This window comes from Arvicola amphibius, chromosome 13 (assembly GCF_903992535.2).
Source record: "Arvicola amphibius chromosome 13, mArvAmp1.2, whole genome shotgun sequence".
Classification (NCBI taxonomy): domain Eukaryota; kingdom Metazoa; phylum Chordata; class Mammalia; order Rodentia; family Cricetidae; genus Arvicola; species Arvicola amphibius.
Window position 1 is genome coordinate 59,162,305 of NC_052059.1, and position 7,876 is coordinate 59,170,180.

Consider the following 7,876-nt stretch of genomic DNA (forward strand, 5'->3'; position numbering starts at 1 on the left):
GTTCTGCCAAGGAAGAGAGGCCACAGAGCAGAAACCAGTCAAGAAAAAGGGGAACTCAGCTTACATGGCCTGGGACCTGAAGTCATACCTAGAGCTGGCGAGGCCACCTGTGGACGGGGTGTGCAGACTCCCAGACCGGACTCCCCAGAGGTTGTCTCATTCTAGGGAGGCAAGCCATGGAAGATGGCAATGCAGTTTCTCTGGCCTGGATCCTCAGGACCTATCTAGCCCTAACAAGGCCAGCCATGGAAGTGGGGAGTCACAGCTAATCCAGACTGGCTCCCCAGTTCATGACCAGACCTGCAAAGCCATCCAGGGAATAAGGGGTTGCCGCTTCCTTCTTTTGGATCACCCAGGCTCTTTCAGTTCTGGGGAGGACAACAATGGAAGAGGGCAACTCAGCTTCCCCAGATTGTGTCCCCAGGGCATTACTAGCACTGAGGAGGGCTGGCATGGGAGAAAGAACTGTAACCACCCTAGCCTGGCTCCCCAGATCCAGACCTGGGAAGAGCAGCTGTAACAGAGGGGCCACAAATTCCCTGGCCTGGCAGACACTTTTGGGGCTCTCCATGGAAGAGGGATACAGATTTCCTGGGCTTGCTGGCCCTTGGGAGGCCAGTTGTGGTAGGGAAGATGAAAGTCAACCGAGGAAGAGGGGCCACATCTTCCACAGCATGGCTCCACAGGGCATTGCTTGCCTTGGGAAACTAGCCATCCATGACAGGGCACAGCTTCCCTGGCCTGGCAGAACCTTGAGATGCTCTCTGAGACAGATGGTCACAGATTCACTAGGAAAGCATGCCCTAGGGAGGCTAGTTGTAGAAGACTGAATACAGACCAGCCATGGAGGAGCAGGTGAAGCTACCATGGCCTGGCACTCGAGGTCATGCTCAGTCAGAAGTTGGCAAACCATGAAAGAACATGCACAGCTTTCTTGGCATGCCTCCTGAGGACTGTCCATCCCTGTGTAAGTCTGCCATTTAAAAGGCCAACTCAACTTTCCTAGTCAAGATCCCAAAGGCCATGGAAGATGGGTTTGCAACTTCCCCAAACTGGCTCCACAGACATGACAGGCATTATGGAGGCCAGATTTGTAAGTTGAGGGTGCTTCATTCCAGGGATTGTTCTCCATGGCATTTCTGGTTCTGCAGAGGCCAGCTGTGTGGATGACTGGAGTACAGAATACTGAGACTGGCTTCCCTGGTCCTGTCTGGCACAGCATAGGCCAGCTGTGGAAGAAGGCAGCACCACTTTTCCAACCTGGCTAACCTAGACTAGGAAGGCCCTGGGCACAGCAAATATAAAAGAGAGGGGCAAACCTTCCCTAGCTTGGCAGAATCTGGCGAGGCCAGCAGTGGAAGATGAGCACAGCACAGCCAAGGAAAGAGGGAAGAGCCTTCACAGCCTGGCTCCCCATGGCATGACCAGCCCCCAGAAGGTTAGTCGTGGTGGAAGGTGTCCTTCTTTCCCCAGCCTATCACCCATTGGCCAGTTCTTTACTTGGGAGGTTAGCTGCAGAAGAGGGAGTACAACTTCCCACCCTGGAATGCCTTGTATATACCAGTCCTGGAAGAGGGGGCACAGGCCAGGATTGGAAGAGGAGACAAAGCTTCCCAGACAAATCACCCCGGGAACTTGCCAATTCTGGGGACCCAAACCTTATATATGGGTGTGCCACTTCCCTGGCAAGACTCCCCCGGGACTCTCCAGTGGTACAGTTCTAGCCCTGTAAGAGGGAGACAAAGTGTCCATGGCCAGGCTCCCAAGGGCCTCTCTGGACCTGTTGAGGCAATCTGTGGAAGAAGGGGATGCAGAGTCTCAGCCTAGCTCCAAAGGTCCTGTCCATGCCAGTACAGTCCAACCATGTAAGAGGGGAGCACAGTATCCCTGACTGGCATCACAGCACCTATCCAGCCATAAAAGAGGGGGGGAAGCTTCTGGAGCCTGGCTGCCTAGTGCATGGCCAGCCATGGAACAGGGTGGATGCAGCTTCCCTGGCCAGGTACACCAGGGCCTATCCTGTTCTGGGGAACAGATTCCCCAACCTAGAACTCCAGGGCTTGTAGACCCCTGCAGTCCCATCAGTGCAAGAGGAGTGCAACTTCCCTGAACTGACAGACACTGGCAAGGGTACATGTGAAAGAGTGGGTGCAATTTTCCTGGGCTGGCAGACACTGCAGAGGTCATTCACGGAAGAAAGGTCACAGGTCAGCCATTGAGAAGGTGGTGCAACTTCTCAGGCCTGGTACCTTAGGACATGTTCTGTCCTGGGGAGGCCAGCTATGGAGGAGGATTGGCACAGCATCACCAGCCTGCTTTCAAATGGCCTGTGCATCCATGCGGAGTCCAGGTGTTGAAGAGGAAGATGCAGGTCTCCCCTCTGTCTCTCAAGGGCCTATCTGTCCTCTTTGAAACGGACAGCCATGGGATGGGGCTTGAGCTTCCCAAACCTGGCTCCTTTGTGCAAGGCTGGACCTGGGAGCTAGCTGTGAATAGGGTGTGTAGTTTCTTTGGCCTAACTACCTAGGGCATGACTGGCCCTGTGGAGGCTATCTTTCAAGGGGGGTGGGGCAACACCTTCCCCATCTTAGATCTCCGGGTAATAGCTATCCCTGTGGAGGTGCATTTTCCCTGGCTTGGATCCCCAGATCTGGTCAACCCTGTCCAGGCCAGCAGAGGTTAGTTGTGTAAGAGGATGGTGCAACTCAACTAAGCAGGCTCCCCAGGTCCTATTGGCTCTGTTTAGGCCAGTTGAGGTAGAGGGCCACAGGTTCCCAAGGACTCTCAAGCTCTGGGAAGGTCACCAGTAGAAAAGAGGGAGGGACACATCTTCTCTAGTGTGGCATAACCTGGGGTGGTAATCCTTGTTTAGAGGGACACATCATCCCCAAACTGGAATGCCCTCAGAAGGCCAACCATAAGAGAGTGAGTGCAACTTTCCTGGCTGTCTCCCCAGAGCCTGTCCTGGGTAGAGAAGGCCAGCTACAGAAGAGAGGCCACGCATTCCCTGGTCTAGAAGGCCCTGCAAAACCTATTGATATTAGAGGGGGTGCAATTTCCGTAAGCCTAAGCAGCTGCTGAGGAGAGGGCGCAGGTTCCTGGACTGTCTTGCCAGGACATGTTGGCAACTGCAGAGGGAACATATGAAGAGGGGAGCACAGCTCAGATGACCTGGCATCCCCCAGGCCAGTAAAACTCTGGCGAGTCTAGTCCTGGAAAAACAGATGCAGCATCGCTTTCCTGACTCTCCAGGACCAGTTCAGTCCTGTGGAGGTCAGGCATGGAAGAGGGGAGCACAGCATCCCTGGCCTGACTCTTCAGGGACTGTTCATCTCTACCCAGTCCAGGTGTGGAAGAGGGGCATGGTCAGGCCTGGGGAAGCCAACCATCAAAGAGGTGGGTGCAGTTTACATTGTCTGGCACTTCAGGACATGGCTGGAGTTGCAGAAGGCAGTTATGGAAGAGGGAAGTGCAGCTTCCCAGGAAACAATAACAAGGTCCTGTGTGTTCTTGATAGAACAGCCTCTTGAAGAAGAGGCACAGCTTCCAAGCTTGACAAGAGCTGGTTAGGCCAAATGTAAAAGAGTGGGCACAGCTCATCTGTTCTGCCAGACTCCTGTAGGCTAGTCATAGAAGAGCAATCACTGACCAGCCATGGGAGAAATGGTACAGCTTCAACATTCTGGCACCACATGGCCTTTCCTTTCTTAAAGAGCCCAGCCATGGAAGAAGGGCTCAACTTCTCTGACCTGGCAGGTCCTGGTGAGGACAGATGTGGAAGAGTGGGCACAGTTTCCCCAGGCTGTCAGGCCCAGTGGAGGTCAGTCATGTAAGAAGAGGGCACAGACCAGCCATGGACCAGGAGGCAGAGCTTGCCTGCCCTGACAGCCAAGGGCCTGTACTGTCCTGGGGAGATCATCTGTGGAAGAGGGAGAAATAGCTTTCCCAACATGTTTTCCCAGGGACTCTCTGGCCAGCTGGTGGCCAACTGAGAAAGGGGAAGCAGGTTTTCTTCCCTGGCTCTACAGGGTCTTTCTGGCATTGAGGATGCCATCCATGGAAGGTAGGGTCACAGCATCCCTGGCCTGGTTTTCTTTGGTTTGACTGACCCAGGTGAGGTCACCTGCGGAAGAAGGGGCTCAGATTCCCAAGCCTGTCTCAACAAGGTCTGTAAAGGTCTTCAGATCCCAGCAATGTTAGAGCTGGTCACAGATTCCATGGGCTGACTTTCCAGGTCCTGTCTGACTTTGCAGAGGAAAGCCATGGTAGAGTGGGGCACAGGTTCCATGCTATGGCTCCCCAGTTTGTGTGTTGTCTTGCAGAGGCCAGTCATGGGTTAGAGGTTGCAGATTCATATGGTCTGGGTCCACAGGGGATGGTGGCCTTGTGGAAGAGAGTCATGGTAAATGGGGCACAGGTTTCCCTGCCTGGTTCCCAAGGGTCTGTCTGGAAGTCTAGAGAACAACTGTGGAAAAGGGGTTATAGGTTCCATGGACTGGAATCCAGGACATGCGGGTCTTGGGTAGGGCAGATATGGATTGGGAACAGTTTTCACAACTTGGCTTCCCAGAGCATGGCCAGCCCCGTGGATACCATCCTTTGAACTTGGGGATGCACCATACATGGCCTCACAAGCCCAGGGCAGAGACTGCCCTGTGGAGTCTAGCAGTTGAAAGTGGGGGTACTTTACACCAGTCTGACTCCAACATGGCCTGCTCTTGGAAGACCAGCTAAGGAATAGAAGGTATAACTTCCCGTTCCTGGCACCCCAGGGCATTGCCAGCCCTGCAGAGACCAACTGTGGTACAGGAAACCATAACATCCCTAGTCTGGCTCCCCAGAAATTGTTCTGTACTGCGGAGGCCAGCCGTCAAAGAGGGAGCACAGCTTTTCTGGTTGGCAGAACCTAGAGATGCACTCTGAGGAAGACAGGTGACAGTCCCCAGATTCATAGACCTTAGGGAGGCCAATTGTGGAAAAGGAGGTACAGACCATTCATGGGAGATGGAGCACAACTACTTTGGCATGGCTCCCATGGACTCTGCTCCTGCATAGCCCAGTCATGGATGAAGGAGCACAGATTCCCGAAGCTGGTAGTGCATAGACAGCCCTGGGAGGCCTGCCAGGCAATAAGAGCTTCAGTTTCCCTGTTCTGGCTCCTGAAGGCATTGCTGCTCTTGATGAGTCTAGACATAGAAGAGTGGGGCAAAGTTTATCTGTCCTGCTTCCTTTAAGCTTGCTGACCTTGGGAGTCCAGTCATGGAAGAGGGGGTAGAGGTCAGCCATGTAAAAGAGGGTGCAGCTTCCAGGTATGGTTCCTGGGGCATGGCTGACTTTGGGGAGAACAGCCATTGGAGAGGAGACCAGGCACACCATTGGGAGACTCTCTGTAGAAGAGATAGCAAGGCCCCCAAGTATGCAGGCTCTGGGCAAGCCAGTCCTGAAAGAAGAGGTAGAAGGTACAGGCCAGCCATGGAAAAGGGGTTACAGCTTCCATTTCCTGGCTCCCCTGGCCATGGCCAGGCCCTGGGTGGCCAGACATGGAGGACCGTATGTAGCTTTCCTGTCCTGGTCCCCTAGGACCTCTCCTGTTCTGAGGATGCCAGGAGTGAGAGAGGAGGGCACAGCTTCCCTGACCTGGCAGTCCTTGGAGAGCCAGGTAAAGGAAGATATGGAAGAATGGGCACAGCTTTCCTGGGCCAACAGGCCCTGTGTAGGCCAGTTGTGAAATAGGGGCACAGGCCAGACTTGGAAGAGGAGACACAGCTGTCCATCCTGGCAGCCCAGTCTGGTCAGTCCTCAGGAGTCCATTGAAGAGGGGCTCACATCTTCCCCTGCTTGGCTCCCCAGGGTCTCTCTCACCCTGTGCTAGTCAGTCATGGAAAAACAGGGTGGAGCTTTTATGGCATGACCTGGCATTCCTTGGTCCAGTCCAGCCCTGCTAAGGCTAGCTGTTGGAGAGGCAGGCACAGCATCCCCATCATGGATCCACAGGGCCTGTCAAGTCCTGCATTGTCCAGCTGTGGTAGAGGGGCAATAGTTTCTCAAGCCTGACTCCCCAGGACATGGCAGGCCTTGGAGCTAGCTAGTCATGGAAGATTGGGGTGCAACTTCCACAACTTGCATGCCCAGAGACTGTATGTCTGCAGAGACAAGCCATGGAAGAAGAGGGCACAGCTTACCTTGCCTGTTCCACAGGAAATTTTGGCATTTGGAGGCCAGCATGGAAAAAGAGGTGTAGTGTCTCTGGTCTGGCTCTCCAGGACCATTTGAGGCATGTGGATACCGGCTGTGGAAATGGGGAGCACATTGTAAAAGTCCTGGTTTTCCAGAGCCTGTCTGTTTCAGCATTGGCCAGTCATTGAAGACAGGGCACAGTTCCTAACATGTCTACCCAGGACATGGCAGATCCTGGGAAGACCAGCTAGGGAAGAGTTATGTACAACTTCCCTGACCTGGCTTCCCTTTGCATGACTAGACATGGGGAGGCCATCTCTGGAAGAAGAGAGCTCAGCATCCACAGCCTGGTTCCCAAGTGCATGGCCATCTGAGAGGAGGTCAGCTAGGATATAATGGGGTGCAGCTTACTAATCCTGACACCTCAGGGCTTGACTGACCTTGAGTAGGTCATCCCTGGAGCAGGAGTACACATTGAATGTGACATGACATCCAAGGAAAACCCTGACTGGGTGAAGCCACCCTGGAATATGGGGAAGCAGATTACTTGATCAGGTTCCCCAGGGGCTGTTTTGCTCTGCCCTGGGGAGGGCAGTCATGAAGAAAGGGCTCAGCTACTAGGGACTGTCCTGTTCATGGGAGGATAACTGTTGAGAGGGGCAAAGCTTCCCAGTCCTGGCAGACCTTGGAAAGAATCTCCATGAGAGAGTGTGCAAATTCTCGAGGATTACAGGCCCTGGGAGGCCAGTCATGGATGACATGGTACAGGCCAGCCATGGGGTACATTCTGATACCCCAGGGTATTACATTCCAGAAGAAGTCGTGCATGAGGTGACTCACTTTCCCTGCCCTGGAGCCCAGGGTCTGTCCTGTCCTGTGGAAGCCAGCTGTGGAAAAGGTGATGCAGCTTCTCAGGCATAGCTCCCTAGGAATTGTCTGACTCTGGGGAGGCCAGCGTGGAAAGGGAATGCACAGTATCTCCAGCCTGGATTCCCAGGGCACGTATGGCACTGTGAAGACCATGCATGGAAAAGGGTGGCACATCTGCCCTGTTGTTGGCTCCCCAGATCCTGGGCTGTCCTGAGAGAGTCAGCCTCAGCCATGGAAGATGGGTGTGCACCTTCCAGGCCTGTTCCCCAGTGATTAATCAGGCCAGGAGAGGCCAGCTGTGAAAGGTGACAGAGCTTCGAAGCCTGGATCCAGGCAATAACCAGACCCTGGGGAGTCCAGTAGGGGCGGTGTAGCATACTTGCCCTGGCCTCTCATGGCATGGCCAGTCCAGGGAAAGCCAGTTATGGAAATCAGTTGTAGTTTTAATGGCATGGCACTTCAGGGCATGGCAGGTTTTGGTGTGGTCATCTGTGGAACAGGCTGATGCAGTTTCCCTGGAAAGCATCCCCCGGGTCTCTCTGGTACTGGGAAAACAAGGCATGGAAGAGGGGGCAACAATTACTAGAGCCTGGTTACCCAGGGCTTGAGCAACCCTGAGGAGCAAAGCCATGAAAGAACGAGGGCAACTTCCATGGCTTGTTAAGGTCTGGGAAATATAGATATGGACGAGTGGGGTTAGATTACCCAGGCTGGCAGACTCTGTGGAGGATAGCTATGGAAGAGGGGCAAGAGGCCAACCATTTAAGAGGGAGCACGAATTCCATGGCCTGGCACCCTAGGATCTCTCCTCTCCTGAGGAGACGAGTCA